The sequence below is a fragment of the Procambarus clarkii genome, chromosome 86, assembly GCF_040958095.1.
Source record: "Procambarus clarkii isolate CNS0578487 chromosome 86, FALCON_Pclarkii_2.0, whole genome shotgun sequence".
NCBI lineage: Eukaryota > Metazoa > Arthropoda > Malacostraca > Decapoda > Cambaridae > Procambarus > Procambarus clarkii.
Window position 1 is genome coordinate 8,158,423 of NC_091235.1, and position 23,972 is coordinate 8,182,394.

The window sequence follows — 23,972 nt, forward strand, 5'->3', positions numbered from 1 at the left end:
TCGGGTTAGTCCTTAATCCTATGTTCCCCGGAATACGACCTCACCAAATCGTTTAACAACCAAGTACCCATTTTACTGTTGGGTTAAACAGAGGCTACAGTTAAGGATTGACGCCCAGTAAATCCACCCCGACCAGGATACGAACCCAGGATAAAGCGCTCGCGGAACGCCAGGCAAGCGTCTTCCACTATGCCATGGGGAATGTCCTACGCCACGGCAACCGGCAATTGTCTAGGGTTAAAGGTTGATTCAGTAGATATCAACAGGTGAGTACACACACACACGAGATTTTTTTATATGGCTGAGCCTCAAAATAGGCAAAGGAAGTAAACCTGACGATACTGGAAGGAGGAATAGAGGAAACATAATAACCTCTTATTCAAATAGCTGAACACTTGAATCATCATATGAGTGCGATCCTGGAGTTGATTCTTGTGCACCCAGCAGTAATTGTTGAGTGAGTCAGTGTTAATATCATGCAGGTGGGAAAATAGTCGCATAGAGCGAAAGGAACGTTTGTGTGTGTTTGAATTGTGGTGTTTTATTTCCTTTGATCATAAAGTATGGGATGAGACACGCGGCATTCTTCGACGAGAGGGACTTCGCTTGCACTGGGGAGGGCTTGCATTATCATCATCATCCCTAGGAGAGGATGCTGAGCCCCTCATGATATTGGATCACGATATCTGATATGAAAATAAGGAAAACCATTAGTGCAAGGAATGTGCCATGTGTTACAGAGCTTTTCACCGTGCTTGGACTCAATTTTATTTTATTAACTGTTACTCTTGACGTTCTGTTTAACAGAAAATTGAATATCCATCGTCCTACTTTACCTGTTATTCCTACTGACTTCATTTTGTGGGTTATCACTCCATGGTCGCATTTATAAAATCCCTTTGCGAAGTCCGTGTATACCACATCTGCATTATTTTTTTCTTCTAATACCTAAGTAATTTTGTCGTACAGTAATTTTGTCGTAGTGGTCAAGTGGTAACGAGAGGCACGATCTTCCCGCTCTAAATTCATGTTAGCCTGGGTTGTGGAGGTCACTGGTTTCCATGAAACTGCAGATGTGACTCTTGATCACTCTCTGAAATACTTGTATTATCTGGGACGTTAGTGTTACTGGTCTATAATTCTTAGCTAATGCTTTGCTCCCTCCCTTGTGTAGAGGGAGAGAGGGAGCAAAGCGCTTATGTTTCTGTTTTTCTATATCTGCTGATTTAAGCGCTTCTGTTATATATACCTTGAGTCAAAGCTGTTCCTCCACATTATACTGAGAGCCTGGGTTCTCTGTGAGATACCCAAGTTATGTGAACTAATTCTTTGTGACGTTTCCATCAGATATAGATTCCTCTTAGGCTTTAAAAACATTAGTTTCTTGCCTTTCGTGAAGTTGATTCCATTTGAGTGTGCCAAGGTAAGCGGCGCCGAGGTGCCCACCAGGATGTTTGCGTCTGCTCCTCACTCCTCAACTCTCTCTTAAGAAACACCTCGTCCTGATCACATCATATGATGCTGCTTTACAAACCATACATGCTATTATTCAACTAATTTTACCAGTGAACAAATGTTTTATCAGGTACCGTTCGGATGGTCATTAGCTCAAATACAGAAAATTCACCGCACATGTATTGATCAAGTTTGTGTGGCGAACTGAAGCTGACATTTGCGGTCTTGTTGGTGTTTGAGGGGGACGACCGTGCCTACATATATTCGTAATGTCTCCACGCCCATATAACTCATCGCTCGTTACATTCTCGTTAAGCACACAGCTGCAGCCGGTTGTCTTTTAATCATTTTGACAGCTTAGCTCAAACACAGCACCTTGTGAATCGACTTGAGAATGGTCCAGGACGGACCGAAACGTCGTCGTCCCTTCACATTCTAGTGTGTGGTCTGGTCAACGCACCTTGTGTAATCAGTTTCACACCTTATTCTTCTATATAAAATAGTGGAGATGAAAGTCAAAACACTATTAATGATATTTAAAATATCGTAGTTACTAGGCTAGTAGCCAAGTAACTAGGCTACTAGTTACTAGGCTAGTATGCGGACTCGTGGAACAACATCGATTGTTAAGTTGTTATCAAGTTAGGTCACATCCTATACACCTGTAGTCACAATTATCCGCTATAGTGACGGGGATTGATAGTGATCTTGTCTAAAACCAATTTGATTATTTTTGTCTAAATTTCATTCTAAATCCTGCCATGTATCAAACGTTTATTTCAAAACTTAACAACCTTATTTTGAGAACAATCTTCACTTCCTATCATACTTTCACTAACATGATATATAATCTTCCGAAGACTATATGCTTATAGTTGCGCGAACTGTGAGGGCAAGATTTATGATTATGTATATATGTATTAGGATGTATTATGGAAGTATTTATGGCCGATATGTTGGTTGATGAGAGGCGGGGGATGAGGTATGAGGGAGGAACTGTGAGGGAGGAGGAGGGGAAGCGTGGTGCAACCCTCAGGAAATTCCATGAGGTATTTTTGATGTAAAAACATAGACTGAGATTAGTGGCTGGCGTCCAGATTCTCTTTGACGTCAAACACGTATATGCGTTGCTGATTGTGTTTACCTTCTTTAAGATGCCTCTGCTTGTCTTTGAGACGTCTGAATAAGTTACCTTTTCCCTTAACACACACACATGCCAGGTAGGGTACCTAGCTGTGCCCAGGTCTCTCTCTCCACCTTTCCCTCTCTCTTCAGCTATCCCGCTCTCCTGTTCCTCATCTCTCTCTCCACATTCGTCTCCCCTCTCTCCAAAAATCCTTCTCCCTAACGAAGACTCCCAGTGAATGAAAGTGAATGAGAGTTTATTGCAGTGCTACAGTTCACAGAGGACACACACATATATAACAACATAACAATCAGTGTTCGAAGACCTCGTCCAGCTCTTCGGAGGTTGGATGCGTACCCAAGATACAGCACGCATTTTCCCCTCTGAACTGCGACACTGAGGCGCTGGAACAGGAAACTGGCCGATATATATATATATATATATATATATATATATATATATATATATATATATATATATATATATATATATATATATATATATATATATATATATTAGTCTATTTTGGTAGCAGTCTTTCCTGTAGACATATTATTAAATATGACCGAAAAAGTAAGATTAATAATTCTAACACGAATTTTCTCAATCTTTCGTACATTTCTTTTCACTGTTGGAGGTAAATCAAAAATCAATTCTCCAAAATTCATTTTTATTTCTAGTCTGACGCGACACGAGCGCGTTTCGTAAAACTTATTACATTTTCAAAGACTTTAGTTCACAAATACACAACTGAATAGAACTTACGCATCTCCGATTTTATATCTACATTTGAGTGAGGTGGAAGGGGTGATGTGGCATTAACACAAGACAGAACAAGATGTGGCATTAATAGGGTATTAATTTCATCAACACAAGACAGAACAAGAAGTGGTATTAATAGGGTATTAATTTCATCAACACAAGACAGAACACGAAACAATGGATATTGAATAGAAGTGTTTGTAGAAAGCCTATTGGTCCATATTTCTTGATGCTTCTATATTGGAGCGGAGTCTTGAGGTGGGTAGAATATAGTTGTGCAATAATTGGCTGTTGATTGCTGGTGTTGACTTCTTGATGTGAAGTGCCTCGCAAACGTCAAGCCGCCTGCTATCGCTGTATCTATCGATGATTTCTGTGTTGTTTACTAGGATTTCTCTGGCGATGGTTTGGTTGTGGGAAGAGATTATATGTTCCTTAATGGAACATATAATCCTTAGTTCCTTAGTCTTTGAAAATGTAATAAGTTTTACGAAACGCGCTCGTGTCGCGTCAGACTAGAAATAAAAATGAATTTTGGAGAATTGATTTTTGATTTACCTCCAACAGTGAAACGAAATGTACGAAAGATTGAGAAAATTCGTGTTAGAATTATTAATCTTACTTTTTCGGTCATATTTAATAATATATATATATATATATATATATATATTAGTATATTTTGGTAGCAGTCTTTCCTGTAGACATATTTTATTAAATATGACCGAAAAAGTAAGATTAATAATTCTAACACGAATTTTCTCAATCTTTCGTACATTATGCTTCACTGTTGGAGGTAAATCAAAAATCACTTCTCCAAAATTCATTTTTATTTCTAGTCTGACGCGACACGGGCGCGTTTCGTAAAACTTATTACATTTTCAAAGACTAAGGAACTAAGGATTATATGTTCCATTAAGGAACATATAATCTCTTCCCACAACCAAACCATCGCCAGAGAAATCCTAGTAAACAACACAGAAATCATCGATAGATACAGCGATAGCTTCCCATCCTTTTCCGTCTCGTAAGTGAAACGCAGCACGGAACTCTGCTCAAATGCCTCCTTCAGCTCCTGCAGATGTCTGACATCAGGTACCTGTGTAAAAATGTCGTCAACATACCTGCAGTATATGGCCGGTTTCAAGTTCATGTCGACTAAGACTTTTTGCTCGATGGTACCCATGTAGAAGTTTGCAAACAGGACACCTAGGGGAGAACCCATAGCGACCCCATCTACTTGCTTATACATGTGCCCATCCGGGCTCAAGAAGGGTGCCTCTTTAGTACAAGCTTGGAGTAGTTTCCTCAGAATACTTTCTGGCATGTCAAGAGGAGTACAGGCTGGATCACGATACACTCTGTCGGCTATCATTCCGATTGTCTCGTCCACAGGTACGTTGGTAAACAGCGATTCTACGTCCAACGAGGCTCTTATCCCTGTGGCCCGTGCGCCCCGCAGTAAGTCCACAAATTCCTTTGGAGACTTCAGGCTGAAGGCGCAAGGAACATAAGGAGTCAGCAGGCCGTTGAGTCGCTTCGCCAATCTGTACGTGGGTGTGGGTATCTGGCTAATGATTGGCCGAAGTGGGTTTCCAGGCTTGTGCGTCTTGACATTTCCATACGCATATCCAGGTTTATATTCCCCAATGATCTTTGGCAGGTGGAGTCCGGATTTCTTGGCGTTCACAGTTTCGATCAGTTTGTTGACCTTTGCTTTTAATTCGGCTGTAGTGTCCTTCGTTACCCTTTGGAACTTAGTTTGGTCAGAGAGTATGATGTTCATTTTCGCCAGATATTCGTCTTTTTTAAGAATGACATATATTGGCGACTTGTCACCTCTCCTGACAACTATCTCCTTGTTCTCACGAAGGCTTTTAGCTGCCGCTCTAAGCTCGGGGGACAGTATGGTGCTTCTGTAGTTGCCTCGATTCTTTCCTCCTTCTGCAATAAGTTCTGCTTGTAAGGTATCTTTGGTAGTGACCTTCTTTTGTGTCTCGAGGTCGAATATGTCGTCCAACAGAATTTCCAACTCCACTTTCTGGGCCATTTCACTCGGTCTGGACATAACATGACAGTTTATGCCCAGATTTAGGAGAGTGACTTGGTCCTCAGTGAGGTTAATTCCTGCAAGGTTCAGGAAGCCATCTCTTGGTCGTGGAATTGCCATAGGTCCTCCATATAATGTTGTTAGTTTCTTGATAATCCTTGTTTCAGTGCTGAGGTGATGTTGGTCTGTGAGGATGTCGAGGTGTTGTTCAATGCGGGTACGGATACTATGGTCGATGTTGCTATTTCTCCACTCGTTTGTAGCATGAAGTAGTTGCGTTTTTTTGTCTTTGATTTCATTCTCTGCCTTGTATATCTGATCACGAATCAGATCCTGGCGATATTTTATCGTGAAGGCTTGATTCCTTGCTGCTGGGTCGTGCACTTTAACATTAGTATATTTTGGTAGCAGTCTTTCCTGTAGACATATTTTATTAAATATGACCGAAAAAGTAAGATTAATAATTCTAACACGAATTTTCTCAATCTTTCGTACATTATGCTTCACTGTTGGAGGTAAATCAAAAATCACTTCTCCAAAATTCATTTTTATTTCTAGTCTGACGCGACACGGGCGCGTTTCGTAAAACTTATTACATTTTCAAAGACTTCACAAATACACAACTGATTAGAACTTGCGTTTCCCTGATTTTATATCTACATTTGAGTGAGGTGGGAAGGGTGATGTGGCATTACATTTGAGTAAGGTGGGAAGGATGATGTGGCATTAGAGGATATTAATAGGGTATTAAAAGTATCAACACAAGACAGAACACGAAACAATGGATATTGAATAGAAGTGTTTGTAGAAAGCCTATTGGTCCATATTTCTTGATGCTTCTATATTGGAGCGGAGTCTTGAGGTGGGTAGAATATAGTTGTGCAATAATTGGCTGTTGATTGCTGGTGTTGACTTCTTGATGTGTAGTGCCTCGCAAACGTCGAGCCGCCTGCTATCGCTGTATCTATCGATGATTTCTGTGTTGTTTACTAGGATTTCTCTGGCGATGGTTTGGTTATGGGAAGAGATTATATGTTCCTTAATGGAGCCCTGTTGTTTATGCATCGTTAAACGCCTAGAAAGAGATGTTGTTGTCTTGCCTATATACTGGGTTTTTTGGAGCTTACAGTCCCCAAGTGGGCATTTGAAGGCATAGACGACGTTAGTCTCTTTTAAAGCGTTCTGTTTCGTGTCTGGAGAGTTTCTCATGAGTAGGCTGGCCGTTTTTCTGGTTTTATAGTAAATCGTCAGTTGTATCCTCTGATTTTTGTCTGTAGGGATAACGTTTCTATTAACAATATCTTTCAGGACCCTTTCCTCTGTTTTATGAGCTGTGGAAAAGAAGTTCCTGTAAAATAGTCTAATAGGGGGTATAGGTGTTGTGTTAGTTGTCTCTTCGGAGGTTGCATGGCTTTTCACTTTCCTTCTTATGATGTCTTCGATGAAACCATTGGAGAAGCCGTTATTGACTAGAACCTGCCTTACCCTACAGAGTTCTTCGTCGACTTGCTTCCATTCTGAGCTGTGGCTGAGAGCACGGTCGACGTATGCGTTAACAACACTCCTCTTGTACCTGTCAGGGCAGTCGCTGTTGGCATTTAGGCACATTCCTATGTTTGTTTCCTTTGTGTAGACTGCAGTGTGGAAACCTCCGCCCTTTTCCATGACTGTTACATCTAGAAAAGGCAGCTTCCCATCCTTTTCCGTCTCGTAAGTGAAACGCAGCACGGAACTCTGCTCAAATGCCTCCTTCAGCTCCTGCAGATGTCTGACATCAGGTACCTGTGTAAAAATGTCGTCAACATACCTGCAGTATATGGCCGGTTTCAAGTTCATGTCGACTAAGACTTTTTGCTCGATGGTACCCATGTAGAAGTTTGCAAACAGGACACCTAGGGGAGAACCCATAGCGACCCCATCTACTTGCTTATACATGTGCCCATCCGGGCTCAAGAAGGGTGCCTCTTTAGTACAAGCTTGGAGTAGTTTCCTCAGAATACTTTCTGGCATGTCAAGAGGAGTACAGGCTGGATCACGATACACTCTGTCGGCTATCATTCCGATTGTCTCGTCCACAGGTACGTTGGTAAACAGCGATTCTACGTCCAACGAGGCTCTTATCCCTGTGGCCCGTGCGCCCCGCAGTAAGTCCACAAATTCCTTTGGAGACTTCAGGCTGAAGGCGCAAGGAACATAAGGAGTCAGCAGGCCGTTGAGTCGCTTCGCCAATCTGTACGTGGGTGTGGGTATCTGGCTAATGATTGGCCGAAGTGGGTTTCCAGGCTTGTGCGTCTTGACATTTCCATACGCATATCCAGGTTTATATTCCCCAATGATCTTTGGCAGGTGGAGTCCGGATTTCTTGGCGTTCACAGTTTCGATCAGTTTGTTGACCTTTGCTTTTAATTCGGCTGTAGTGTCCTTCGTTACCCTTTGGAACTTAGTTTGGTCAGAGAGTATGATGTTCATTTTCGCCAGATATTCGTCTTTTTTAAGAATGACATATATTGGCGACTTGTCACCTCTCCTGACAACTATCTCCTTGTTCTCACGAAGGCTTTTAGCTGCCGCTCTAAGCTCGGGGGACAGTATGGTGCTTCTGTAGTTGCCTCGATTCTTTCCTCCTTCTGCAATAAGTTCTGCTTGTAAGGTATCTTTGGTAGTGACCTTCTTTTGTGTCTCGAGGTCGAATATGTCGTCCAACAGAATTTCCAACTCCACTTTCTGGGCCATTTCACTCGGTCTGGACATAACATGACAGTTTATGCCCAGATTTAGGAGAGTGACTTGGTCCTCAGTGAGGTTAATTCCTGCAAGGTTCAGGAAGCCATCTCTTGGTCGTGGAATTGCCATAGGTCCTCCATATAATGTTGTTAGTTTCTTGATAATCCTTGTTTCAGTGCTGAGGTGATGTTGGTCTGTGAGGATGTCGAGGTGTTGTTCAATGCGGGTACGGATACTATGGTCGATGTTGCTATTTCTCCACTCGTTTGTAGCATGAAGTAGTTGCGTTTTTTTGTCTTTGATTTCATTCTCTGCCTTGTATATCTGATCACGAATCAGATCCTGGCGATATTTTATCGTGAAGGCTTGATTCCTTGCTGCTGGGTCGTGCACTTTAACATTAGTATATTTTGGTAGCAGTCTTTCCTGTAGACATATTTTATTAAATATGACCGAAAAAGTAAGATTAATAATTCTAACACGAATTTTCTCAATCTTTCGTACATTACGCTTCACTGTTGGAGGTAAATCAAAAATCACTTCTCCAAAATTCATTTTTATTTCTAGTCTGACGCGACACGGGCGCGTTTCGTAAAACTTATTACATTTTCAAAGACTTCACAAATACACAACTGATTAGAACTTGCGTTTCCCTGATTTTATATCTACATTTGAGTGAGGTGGGAAGGGTGATGTGGCATTACATTTGAGTAAGGTGGGAAGGATGATGTGGCATTAGAGGATATTAATAGGGTATTAAAAGTATCAACACAAGACAGAACACGAAACAATGGATATTGAATAGAAGTGTTTGTAGAAAGCCTATTGGTCCATATTTCTTGATGCTTCTATATTGGAGCGGAGTCTTGAGGTGGGTAGAATATAGTTGTGCAATAATTGGCTGGAAATTCTGTTGGACGACATATTCGACCTCGAGACACAAAAGAAGGTCACTACCAAAGATACCTTACAAGCAGAACTTATTGCAGAAGGAGGAAAGAATCGAGGCAACTACAGAAGCACCATACTGTCCCCCGAGCTTAGAGCGGCAGCTAAAAGCCTTCGTGAGAACAAGGAGATAGTTGTCAGGAGAGGTGACAAGTCGCCAATATATGTCATTCTTAAAAAAGACGAATATCTGGCGAAAATGAACATCATACTCTCTGACCAAACTAAGTTCCAAAGGGTAACGAAGGACACTACAGCCGAATTAAAAGCAAAGGTCAACAAACTGATCGAAACTGTGAACGCCAAGAAATCCGGACTCCACCTGCCAAAGATCATTGGGGAATATAAACCTGGATATGCGTATGGAAATGTCAAGACGCACAAGCCTGGAAACCCACTTCGGCCAATCATTAGCCAGATACCCACACCCACGTACAGATTGGCGAAGCGACTCAACGGCCTGCTGACTCCTTATGTTCCTTGCGCCTTCAGCCTGAAGTCTCCAAAGGAATTTGTGGACTTACTGCGGGGCGCACGGGCCACAGGGATAAGAGCCTCGTTGGACGTAGAATCGCTGTTTACCAACGTACCTGTGGACGAGACAATCGGAATGATAGCCGACAGAGTGTATCGTGATCCAGCCTGTACTCCTCTTGACATGCCAGAAAGTATTCTGAGGAAACTACTCCAAGCTTGTACTAAAGAGGCACCCTTCTTGAGCCCGGATGGGCACATGTATAAGCAAGTAGATGGGGTCGCTATGGGTTCTCCCCTAGGTGTCCTGTTTGCAAACTTCTACATGGGTACCATCGAGCAAAAAGTCTTAGTCGACATGAACTTGAAACCGGCCATATACTGCAGGTATGTTGACGACATTTTTACACAGGTACCTGATGTCAGACATCTGCAGGAGCTGAAGGAGGCATTTGAGCAGAGTTCCGTGCTGCGTTTCACTTACGAGACGGAAAAGGATGGGAAGCTGCCTTTTCTAGATGTAACAGTCATGGAAAAGGGCGGAGGTTTCCACACTGCAGTCTACACAAAGGAAACAAACATAGGAATGTGCCTAAATGCCAACAGCGACTGCCCTGACAGGTACAAGAGGAGTGTTGTTAACGCATACGTCGACCGTGCTCTCAGCCACAGCTCAGAATGGAAGCAAGTCGACGAAGAACTCTGTAGGGTAAGGCAGGTTCTAGTCAATAACGGCTTCTCCAATGGTTTCATCGAAGACATCATAAGAAGGAAAGTGAAAAGCCATGCAACCTCCGAAGAGACAACTAACACAACACCTATACCCCCTATTAGACTATTTTACAGGAACTTCTTTTCCACAGCTCATAAAACAGAGGAAAGGGTCCTGAAAGATATTGTTAATAGAAACGTTATCCCTACAGACAAAAATCAGAGGATACAACTGACGATTTACTATAAAACCAGAAAAACGGCCAGCCTACTCATGAGAAACTCTCCAGACACGAAACAGAACGCTTTAAAAGAGACTAACGTCGTCTATGCCTTCAAATGCCCACTTGGGGACTGTAAGCTCCAAAAAACCCAGTATATAGGCAAGACAACAACATCTCTTTCTAGGCGTTTAACGATGCATAAACAACAGGGCTCCATTAAGGAACATATAATCTCTTCCCATAACCAAACCATCGCCAGAGAAATCCTAGTAAACAACACAGAAATCATCGATAGATACAGCGATAGCAGGCGGCTCGACGTTTGCGAGGCACTACACATCAAGAAGTCAACACCAGCAATCAACAGCCAATTATTGCACAACTATATTCTACCCACCTCAAGACTCCGCTCCAATATAGAAGCATCAAGAAATATGGACCAATAGGCTTTCTACAAACACTTCTATTCAATATCCATTGTTTCGTGTTCTGTCTTGTGTTGATACTTTTAATACCCTATTAATATCCTCTAATGCCACATCATCCTTCCCACCTTACTCAAATGTAATGCCACATCACCCTTCCCACCTCACTCAAATGTAGATATAAAATCAGGGAAACGCAAGTTCTAATCAGTTGTGTATTTGTGAAGTCTTTGAAAATGTAATAAGTTTTACGAAACGCGCCCGTGTCGCGTCAGACTAGAAATAAAAATGAATTTTGGAGAAGTGATTTTTGATTTACCTCCAACAGTGAAGCATAATGTACGAAAGATTGAGAAAATTCGTGTTAGAATTATTAATCTTACTTTTTCGGTCATATTTAATAAAATATATATATATATATATATATATATATATATATATATATATATATATATATATATATATATATATATATATATGTTGTACCTAGTAGCCAGAACGTCGTACTCTGCCTACTATGCAAGGCCCGATTTGCCTAATAAGTCAAGTTTTCCTGAATTAATATATTTTCTCAAATTTTTTCTTATGAAATAATAAGGCTACCCATTTCATTATGTATGAGGTCAATTTTTTTATTGGAGTTAAAATTAACGTAGATATATGACCGAACCTAACCAACTCTACCTAACCTAACCTATCTTTATAGGTTAGGTTAGGTAGCCGAAAAAGTTAGGTTAGGTTAGGTTAGGTAGTCGAAAAGCAATTCATGAAAACTTGGCTTATTAGGCAAATCGGGCCTTGCATAGTAGGCCGAGAAGTGCGTTCTGGCTACTAGGTACGACATATATATATATATATATATATATATATATATATATATATATATATATATATATATATATATATATATATATATATATATATAATGATAATGCACAGGTAAATAGCGAAAATAAGCATCAAAACTGAAGCACATTCTCCACATACAATTTGATGAGGGTTTGATATACTGTAAAGTGCGTCACCTGTGTCTAATCTTCGACTATGGTGGTGTTGTTGGTCTGGATACTTCCGGTGATAGTCTGGCTGTGTGTGCAGTAATGATGTGTCCTGGAATAGAGCCTTGTAGTTTGTGCACTGTTAGACTCCTTGAAAGAGATGTTGTCTTGCTATATATTAAGTGCGTTGGAGCCAATATTTCCCCAAGATTTGGTTATGTAAAGACATATATGACATTTTTATCTTTCACTGCATATTGCTTTGTTCTGGGAGAGTGTTTTCTAAGCACCTTGGCTGTCTTCATACTCTTGTTGTATACAGAGAGCTGTATCTTCTAGACAGCAATGGTAGAGGCGCGTTTCAGTCGATTATGTCTTTCAGGACTGTTTCCATAGTTGAGTGAGCCCGTGGAAAGTTATAGTGTATGTTGGGAAGTATATTTGGTAATTTTGTGTTTGGTAATCATACATTTGGCTGTAGTGTTCTGTCGATGCAGACGGACACAAAGGAGGACAGATTGTTGGCAGACGAGCACGAAAGAGGACAGTGTTGGCAAAGAAGGGCGAGCGGGCGGAATGGTAATAATTCACTTTTTAATGTAAGATTGTCGAGAATATAAGGAAGAGGAAGGAGATAAAACAGGGAAGGGAAGCTTTGGGAAGAAAGGAAGAAGGAGGAAGCTTACTTAAAATTAGGGAGGGAGGAGGGGGGGAAGGGACGAGATAGTTGGCAGAAAATGCAGGGAAGGAGAGAAAGGAAGGGAAGATGGAGGGAAAGATAAGGAAAGGAGGGAGGGAGAGGGGGAGAAAAGGGGGAAAGATGTAGGAAAAGGGGAGGGAGAAGGTAGAATGGAGGAGGAAAGAAGGAGGGAAGGGGAAGGGAAGGAGGGAGGGGGAAGGGAAGGAAGGAGGGGAAGGAAAGAAGGGAGGAGGAAAGAAGTATAGAGAGGGAAAAGGGAAGGAGGGAGGGGGAAGGGAACGAAGGAAGGAATGAGGGACGAAAGAAGAATACTGAGGTGCAGGAAGCGGGAGAACCCAAAAGGTAAACACAGGATCATATTAGGCTCGCCTTAAAATAATTCACTTGGGGGGTCAATGGGTTGATGGTGGAGGAGGGGGGAGGTGTGAGGGGTGGGAGGGGTGAGGGGGCTGGTTATGTGAGGAGCAGGAGGTGATAGGGGAAGAGGTGAGATAAACAGTGATGATGCAGAGACGAAATTGAAGCGAAAGAAGCTGTAAGATGAATGGCAGTGTTAAAGAGGACAAGATAAACGGGGTAGGAGAGGGGGTGTGGGTAGAGGATTGAGTGATTGTGGGGTGGGGGTGGAGGATTGAGTGATTGTGGGGGGGGGGGTGGAGGATTGAGTGATTGTGGGGGTGGGGGGGGGGTGGAGGATTGAGTGATTGTGGGGTGTGGAGGTGGGAGTAGGGGTGGTGGACCTGGGACCAGGATGGATAATAACAGAGATTTAGCAGCGGCTGATGGAGTCGGTAGCTTGTATCATGATAACAAGACAACACATGATAAGAGTGATGAAGACAATCATAGTAACTGAGGGTTATACTCACCTAGTTATGCTTACGGCCTCTCAACTGTCAATCAATCAACTTTTTTGCACACACAAAAAATAGGTGAGTACACACACACACTGGGGGGGGGGGGCCCGAGTTGGACAGCGCTCTAGACTCGTGGACCTAGGGACTGGGGTTCGATCCCCGCACCCGGCGGAGATAGATGGGCAGAGTTTCTTTAACCCTGATGCCCCCTGTCACCTAACAGTAAATAGGTACCTGGGAGTTAGACAGCTGCTACGGGCTGCTTCCTGTGTGTGTGTGTGTGTGTGTGTGTGTGAAGGAAAAAAATAGTAGTTGGTAACAGTTGATTGATTGACAGTTGAGCGGCGGGCCGAAAGGGCAGAGCTCAACCCCGCAAGCACAAATAGGTGAATACACACACAGGAAGCAGCCCATAACAGTTGTCTAACTCCCAGGTACCTATTTACTGCTAGGTAAACAGGGGCATCAGGGTGAAAGAAACTCTGCCCATTTGTTTCCGCGATCGCCGGGGATCGATCCCCGGTCCCTAGGATTAGAAATACCGAGCGCTGTCCACTCAGCTACCAGCCCTCTACCCGGTATTGTTGTCTGAGATGATGTGTTGTGTGAGAGAAGATGTTGTGTGAGGTGAAGGTCAGCGGTGTGTAAGATAAAACAAAAGGGTCCCCATTCATGCTATAAACTATGAATTATGTGATGCACTGGCTTGTAATATTCCATCACGTATTCAGTGTACATAGATGATATCTCCAAATTACTTTTCTCCTCGAAAAGTAGTTGGAAACCAAATGAAAAGTTTGATCCATTCATTCATTCCCTGAGGCACTGGTAAGATAAGACTATAATTCGCCCATGATGATCCTGGCATGGCATAAATATGGCTGAGCTGCTGCTTACCTTGATAACTGCGTTCACCACATGCCAGCGTTTTCAAATCCTAACTGTTTAGGTTTCCGACCAAGGGAATTCCCGCATGAGGCTATTTCAAGCGTATATGAAATTCCAATCAAAATTAAATTCTAATCAAATTCAGTTCAGTAGCACCACTGGAGATAAATAATGCTTGATAAATATCGGTAATAATAATAATAATAATAATAATATACGATAGTTTTCTAAGAAATTTTAAACCAATATTATCCATAATTTTCGTAAATCATAAAACTCTTGGTGATAAACACGTTTTTAGTCGTTGTGATCCTTTAATAAAGCGATTGTGTCTGGAATTCTGGGGTGTAGTGGGTCCTACACTTCCTTATGTGCATCTACGAAACATTGACAGTTCCCAGTTTTTGCTTAGAATAATTGAGTGATTTGCCATTAAATGTGTCAAAAACATGTTAAATATTTATATGAAGTGTGCTACCTAATAAAAACAAAATGCATAATATAATTCCAAGGTATATATATATATATATATATATATATATATATATATATATATATATATATATACCTTGGAATTATATTATGCATTTTGTTTTTATTAGGTAGCACACTTCATATAAATATTTAACATGTTTTTGACACATTTAATGGCAAATCACTCAATTATTCTAAGCAAAAACTGGGAACTGTCAATATAGTCCTGGGGACCATTCAGGTTTGTTCGCATATATATATATATATATATATATATATATATGTCGTACCTAATAGCCAGAACGCACTTCTCAGCCTACTATTCAAGGCCCGATTTGCCTAATAAGCCAAGTTTTCATGAATTAATGTTTTTTCGTCTACCTAACCTACCTAACCTAACCTAACCTAGCTTTTTTTGGCTACCTAACCTAACCTTACCTATAAATATAGGTTAGGTTAGGTTAGGAAGGGTTGGTTAGGTTCGGTCATATATCTACGGTAATTTTAACTCCAATAAAAAAAAATTGACCTCATACATAGAGAAAAGGGTTGCTTTATCATTTCATAAGAAAAAAATTATAGTAAATATATTAATTCAGGAAAACTTGGCTTATTAGGCAAATCAGGCCTTGAATAGTAGGCTGAGAAGTGAGTTCTGGCTACTAGGTACGACATATATATATATATATATATATATATATATATATATATATATATATATATATATATATATATATATATATATGTTATATATATATATATATATATATATATATATATATATGTTATATATATATATATATATATATATATATATATGTTATATATATATATATATATATATATATATATATATATATATATATATATATATATATATATGCGAACAAGCCTGAATGGTCCCCAGGACTATATGCGACTGAAAACTCACACCCCAGAAGTGACTCGAACCCATACTCCCAGGAACAACGCAACTGGTAACTACAGGACGCCTTAATCCGCTTGACCATCACGACCGGAAATAAGTGAGTGATAGCCGAAGCTATTTGAACCACTTCCCCGCCGGCACTCGGATGGTAATCTTGGGCATAGCATTTTATTAAATCACCTCATTCTTTGGGGCACACGTGAGGAACACAAATGCGAACAAGCCTGAATGGTCCCCAGGACTATATGCGACTGAAAACACGTGTGCCCCAAAGAATGAGGGGCACACGTGTTTATATTCTTTATGTACCACGGAATATTCTAACAAATTAAACAACACTGTTGGATATTTCACATGAAAAGATCTATTTCATTCTTATTGACAATTCTTGTGGATTGTGGAACCCCCACGATCGTATAGCTTCATTTTGCAGGGTTTCAAGGAATTTCAGCTGTCTATACACAGCTGTCTTTACTATGGGAGCCGGTCGGCCGAGCGGACAGCACGCTGGACTTGTGATCCTGTGGTCCCGGGTTCGATCCCGGGCGCCAGCGAGAAACAATGGGCAGAGTTTCTTTCACCCTATGCCCCTGTTACCTAGCAGTAAAATAGGTACCTGGGTGTTAGTCAGGTGTCACGGGCTGCTTCCTGGGGGTGGAAGCCTGGTCGAGGACTAGGCCGCGGGGGACATTAAAAGCCCCGAAATCATCTCAAAAAACAGTCCAAGATGTAGACTATTGTAATCAATCATAGAAGATACATGCTATTTAGAACATTCTAGAAAGTCTATGATTGCCATCAACAAGGATGCGCTAATGTGGTAATGATTAATATCCTATTGGACAATTTTAACTTATTACATCTTACGATGGGTAAATTGCATATTTCTGGATTGCCAAAAAGTCTTTGATATAGTGCCAAACAGATGTACCGGATATACAAACTTGAGAGGCAGAAGAACGTGCAAAATCTGCTCGAAATATATCTTTAGAGTTACATGAAGAATTCTTATTCATCCATCCATCAATCCATAAAATCCGTATCTCTATCCAGTTGTGCAACAGTCCATATATCCATATCATATCCGTATCATCATGAGTCGAGGTTGGCCTGGTGCTGAAGAGGGAAGCTGCGGCCAGCATGGGGCCGCCACTTTACTAAACGCGTCGTCGTTTCCGTCAAAATGCTGCTGGTCCGTCACATTGACGCCGACTCTGCGGGAGTGGGGTGGGGGGGGGGGGGGGGTAAGTTTACTGCGGGAGTGGGGGGGGGTAAGTTTACTGCGGGAGTGGGGGGGGGGGGTAAGTTTAGTTTAAGACACGAACAACCAACTCTGGTCCCCACCTCTTACCTGAAGCACGCATTAGTACCTGTTTACATAGTTGGGGTTCTAATGCCAGTGTGAAGGAGAGTGACATGCTGAATAATCTTCTTTGCATATATATATATATATATATATATATATATATATATATATATATATATATAACTGAAAACTCACACCCCAGAAGTGACTCGAACCCATACTCCCACAACTGGTATGTACAGGGACGCCTTAATCCGCTTGACCATCACGACCGGACATAAGGAAGTGATAGCCGAGGCTATATGAACCACTTCCCCGCCGGCACTCGGATGGTAATCTTGGGCATAGCATTTTATCAAATCACCTCATTCTTTGGGGCACACGTGAGGAACACAAATGCAAACAAGCCTGAATGGTCCCCAGGACTATATACAACTGAAAACTCACACCCCAGAAGTGACTCGAACCCATACTCCCACAACTGGTATGTACAGGGACGCCTTAATCCGCTTGACCATCACGACCGGACATAAGGAAGTGATAGCCGAGGCTATATGAACCACTTCCCCGCCGGCACTCGGATGGTAATCTTGGGCATAGCATTTTATCAAATCACCTCATTCTTTGGGGCACACGTGAGGAACACAAATGCAAACAAGCCTGAATGGTCCCCAGGACTATATACAACTGAAAACTCACACCCCAGAAGTGACTCGAACCCATACTCCCACAACTGGTATGTACAGGGACGCCTTAATCCGCTTGACCATCACGACCGGACATAAGGAAGTGATAGCCGAGGCTATATGAACCACTTCCCCGCCGGCACTCGGATGGTAATCTTGGGCATAGCATTTTATCAAATCACCTCATTCTTTGGGGCACACGTGAGGAACACAAATGCAAACAAGCCTGAATGGTCCCCAGGACTATATACAACTATCACTTCCTTATGTCCGGTCGTGATGGTCAAGCGGATTAAGGCGTCCCTGTACATACCAGTTGTGGGAGTATGGGTTCGAGTCACCTCTGGGGTGTGAGTTTTCAGTTGTATATAGTCCTGGGGACCATTCAGGCTTGTTTGCATTTGTGTTCCTCACGTGTGCCCCAAAGAATGAGGTGATTTGATAAAATGCTATGCCCAAGATTACCATCCGAGTGCCGGCGGGGAAGTGGTTCATATAGCCTCGGCTATCACTTCCTTATGTCCGGTCGTGATGGTCAAGCGGATTAAGGCGTCCCTGTACATACCAGTTGTGGGAGTATGGGTTCGAGTCACTTCTGGGGTGTGAGTTTTCAGTTGTATATAGTCCTGGGGACCATTCAGGCTTGTTTGCATTTGTGTTCCTCACGTGTGCCCCAAAGAATGAGGTGATTTGATAAAATGCTATGCCCAAGATTACCATCCGAGTGCCGGCGGGGAAGTGGTTCATATAGCCTCGGCTATCACTTCCTTATGTCCGGTCGTGATGGTCAAGCGGATTAAGGCGTCCCTGTACATACCAGTTGTGGGAGTATGGGTTCGAGTCACTTCTGGGGTGTGAGTTTTCAGTTGTATATAGTCCTGGGGACCATTCAGGCTTGTTTGCATTTGTGTACCTCACGTGTGCCCCAAAGAATGAGGTGATTTGATAAAATGCTATGCCCAAGATTACCATCCGAGTGCCGGCGGGGAAGTGGTTCATATAGCCTCGGCTATCACTTCCTTATGTCCGGTCGTGATGGTCAAGCGGATTAAGGCGTCCCTGTACATACCAGTTGTGGGAGTATGGGTTCGAGTCACTTCTGGGGTGTGAGTTTTCAGTTGTATATAGTCCTGGGGACCATTCAGGCTTGTTTGCATATATATATATATATATATATATATATATATATATATATATATATATATATATATATATATGTCGTACCTAGTAGCCAGAACGCACTTCTCAGCCTACTATGCAAGGCCCGATTTGCCTAATAAGCCAAGTTTTCATGAATTAATTGTTTTTCGACTACCTAACCTAACCTAACTTTTTCGGCTACCTAACCTAACCTAACCTATAAAGATAGGTTAGGTTAGGTTAGGTAGGGTTGGTTAGGTTTGGTCATATATCTACGTTAATTTTAACTCAAACAAAAAAGACCTCATACATAATGAAATGGGTAGGTTTATCATTTCATAAGAAAAAAATTAGAGAAAATATATTAATTCAGGAAAACTTGGCTTATTAGGCAAATCGGGCCTTGCATGGTAGGCTGAGAAGTGCGTTCTGGCTACTAGGTACGACATATATATATATATATATATATATATATATATATATATATATATATATATATAATCTTGTTCTTAGGCCAGGCTCGTTAACACCTCTGGCCGTCCTTCAAGACGCATCCATCAATTAATTTGAATGTATTGTTTATTAGAAAATTATTAGTTCTCATATATAAATTAATAATATTATATATTAACGTTCTATGTATAGTTAGGCGTAAGTTAGGTAAAGTTAGGTGTTTAGGTTCTGTTGGCGATTATTTGTATTTAAAGTACGTGGGTGAAGCATTTATAGCGTTGTGATTCAAACACACGCACACGCACACACACGCACGCGCACACACGCACGCACACGCACACAGTCTTAGAGTATTCCGTCCCATCATGGAGTCCCCACCTGAAGAAACACATAAGGAAACTGGAAAATGTTCAGAAGTTTGCGACGAGGCTCGTCCCAGAGTTACGAGAGATGGAGTATGAAGAGCGCCTGAAGGAACTGAACCTTGCGACACTAGAAAAAGGTAGGGAGAGGGGGGATATGATAGGAACATATAAAATACTAATGGGAATTGGCAGAGTGGAAATAGACTAAATGTTAACACTGAGTAATAACAGAACGAGGGGACATGGGTGGAAGCTGGAAACTCAGATGAGTCATAGAGATGTTAGGAAATTTTTGGTTAGCGTGAGAGTAATGGAAAAAATGGAATGCACTTAAGGAGCAGGTTGTGAAGCAAACTCTATTCATAATTTTAAAACTAGATATGATAGGGAAATAGGCCAGGAGTCACTGCTATAAACAACCAGCGGCTAGAAAGGCGGGATCCAAGAGCCAATGCTCGATCCTGCTCAATGTACTCGCAAACAGGTGAGCACACACACACACACACACACACACACACACACACACGCACACGCACACGCACACGCACACGCACACGCACACGCACACACACACATATGTTAACGACATGTTTACAGGCGGAGAGTCCTACATGTCGATGTTTGCGGATGACGCAAAGTTGATGAGAAGAGTTGTGACAGATGAGGATTGCAGGATCCTCCAAGAGGACCTGAACAGGTTGCAGAGATGGTCAGAGAAATGGCTACTGGAATTCAACACGAGCAAATGTAAAGTTATGGAAATGGGACTAGGAGATAGGAGACCAAAGGGACAGTACACAATGAAGGGGAACAGCCTACCTGTAACGACGCGTGAAAGAGACCTGGGGGTGGACGTAACACCTAATCTATCTCCTGAGGCACATATAAATAGGATAACGACAGCAGCGTACTCTACACTGGCAAAAGTTAGAACATCATTCAGAAACCTAAGTAAGGAGGCATTTAGGGCGCTTTACACTGCCTACGTGAGGCCAGTCTTAGAGTATGCCGCCTCATCATGGAGTCACCATCTGAAGAAGCATATAATGAAACTGGAAAAGGTTCAGAGGTTTGCAACGAGACTCGTCTCAGAGCTACGAGGGATGGGGTATGAGGAGCGCCTGAGGGAACTGTGCCTTACGACACTAGAAAGAAGAAGGGAGAGGGGGGACATGATAGGAACGTATAAGATACTCAGAGGGATTGACAGAGTGGACATAGACGAAATGTTCACACGGAATAGTAACAGAACGAGGGGACATGGATGGAAGCTTGAAACTCAGATGAGTCACAGAGATGTCAGGAAGTTTTCTTTTAGCGTGAGAGTAGTGGGAAAATGGAATGCACTTCAGGAACAGGTTGTGGAAGCAAATACTATTCATAATTTTAAAACCAGGTATGATAGGGAAATGGGACAGGAGTCATTGCTGTAAACAACCGATGCTCGAAAGGCGGGATCCAAGAGTCAATGCTCGATCCTGCAGACACAACTAGGTGAGTACACACACACACACACACACATTTACCCGAGTACCCGAGGTGAGAGGTATGAGCTACGAGGAGAGACTACGGGAATTAAACCTCACTTCGCTGGAAGACACAAGAGTTAGGGGGGACATGATCACCACATTCAAGATTCTGAAGGGAATTAATCGGGTAGATAAAGACAGGCTATTTAACACAAGGGGCACATGCACAAGGGGACACAGGTGGAAACTGATTGCCCAAATGAGCCTCAGAGATATTAGAAAGAACTTTGTTAGTGTCCGAGTGGTTGACAAATGGAATGCATTAGGAAGTGATGTGGTGGAGGCTGACTCCATACACAGTTTCAAGTGTAGATATGATAGAGCCCAATAGGCTCAGGAACCTGTACACCAGTTGATTGACAGTTGAGAGGCGGGACCAAAGAGCCAGAGCTCAACCCCCGCAAGCACAACTAGGTGAGTACACACACACACGGTAGGTCCAGTGTGTTATACGATGCCCGGCGGGTGCCAAGTCGTGGCGGCCTCCCAACTAACGCACACAACACCAGCACGGAGTGGCCCTGCTAAGGTTACCTGGCTATACTGACGCCACACTTGGTAACCAATACACTAACTTCCTTCACCAAGTCCATAAAAACTAGTACTCTAGTTTTACTAGAGTCAAAACGAGTACTCTAGTACTCTAGTGCTCTAGTACTACAGCTCTCCCTGCAGTTCCTCGAGTTCCCTGCTATAACCAGAAGGTTGTAGTGCAGTAACTTGGAGGATGTAGTAGACCTGAAAGAAGGTCAGTAACCTAGAGGAAGTAGTACAGAAACTTTGAGAAAGTAGCACAGTAAGCATGAAGGAAGTAGCACAGTATAAGCATGGAGGAAGTAGCAAGCACAGAAAAGCAGAGTTGATCGACATCGAGTCTGATGTTGCAAAGTTATTAAACTTGCCATCCTGTGCATTCTTGACACTCGATAAGGAATGTCGGTGTTTAGGAAGAGCATAAGTGAACTATCTCCACCCTGCATGTCTCCAAAATTAAGATTTGGCTCTTGAGATAAAAGTTCCAATAATGTTTTATGTACACTTTAAATTGCCTTACATGAAGGGACACACACACACATATATATATATATATATATATATATATATATATATATATATATATATATATATATATATATATATATATATTGAAGATTTGGGTTAGGTACAGTGTGTAGTACGGTATGACGTATAGTATGAAAGATGGTGTTAAGTATGGTGCTAAATATGGTATAAAGTATGGTATAATATAAACATTAATAAATGTCTAGAAATATTACAGTATTATGACTATTAAGAACATTAAATTATTACGAATAGATTGACCAGGGAAATGAATGTGTGTGTGTGTGTTATTATGTGATTGAGACCAAAGAAGAAGAAGAAGCGACCAAAACCCCATGTTATAACTGGGTGGAAGTATCGTAAACCCCAAACACTTGTCACACAAAGAAGTGTATCTTCTTTATACCTAAGAATACAACTATACTGTCAGTGACTGAGGAACCAACATGCTTGCAACAAATATGCTCTAAGGTCCCATTTGATGCCCCGAACCTTCACATGACTTCGTGTAAGAATGCTCCACAAATGCTCCAACTAATTTTCTAAGATTGAGAATGTTCCACTTAAGTAACAAACTGATCCCAGCAGCTGCACTCTTTAAATAATACGGTATTGTCCTTGAGTATCTCGCAATAGCCATTTCAAGACACCGATATAAACCCAGCCGAGAAGCTTTGGAATAACCCGGGGTCTGAAAAACCAGGTTAAACGAAACAGATAAATTCAGAGTATAATGAACCCGCTCAGTAAACTGTTCTTGTGTGCTGCACCAAAATCTAATTGGTATCTAGAAATGTTATGACAACACATCGGTTAAATTTTCTTCCAAATCGGAATAGCCGATCCAGATGGAAACATTAAATATAATCTGAAACATGGTGTTTTTCCACATCACTTCAGTTATGTTACTTGGGATATATAACTATGTCGTTGAATTTTCATTCAAATTCTGACTCGAAATTGAAGCAAGATTCCATTACTTTATTTTTTTTTGTTATATAAAGTTAAGAAGGGAAGGGAATTATCAGGGGAAAGCGTCAAGCCATTATGACTATATAACACTTGGAAGGGGTCAGGATAAGGATTTGGGAGGAGGGAGGGGGGCAGGAATGGTGCCCGGCCACTTGGACTGTCGGGGATTGAACGCCGACCTGCATGAAGCGAGACCGTCGTTCTACCGTCCAGTCCAAGTGGTTGGACGTAAATATTGTTTGGCATATAATTATTTCCTTGTAATAGAAGCGTGTATCAGAGCCTCAAAGGGTGTATTGGCAGTTAAGACATTTGAGAGAATGTTATCCCTGCCTCCTCCACCATCCTCTCCTACAAAGAACGTCGCTTTTCGCTCGTATGCGTTACATAAGGCCAAAAAATGTTGGTACTAGAAAATGGCGGTGGCTGGCGAAAATGACGTACTGTTCCGTTTTTTGTTTTGGGTCCTCTGGTAGGTTAGGAGAGGACACTTTACATTGACCGTTTTCTTGTCGTTAGGAAACTTTAGGAGGACGGGCTGCTTGCACAAGCTAGTCCTAGAGCCTTGGTCTGGCTCTTGGCCTCACATGTTTGTTCTGAAGAGCCAGAAAAGACCTCGGGCCAGATTCACGAAGCAGTTACGCAAATACTTACGAACCTGTACATCTTTCCTCAATCTATGACGGCTTTGTTTACATATATTAAACAGTTTACAAGC

The 23,972-nt window shown here is 41.8% G+C and overlaps 1 protein-coding gene across 18 annotated transcripts in view; it reads left to right on the plus strand.

Annotated features, from left to right (window-relative positions):
- The window catches only part of sls (sallimus), a 601,134-nt gene that overhangs the window by 311,987 nt on the left and 265,175 nt on the right, over nucleotides 1-23,972 (plus strand). The gene's annotated exons all lie outside the window — the stretch shown is intronic.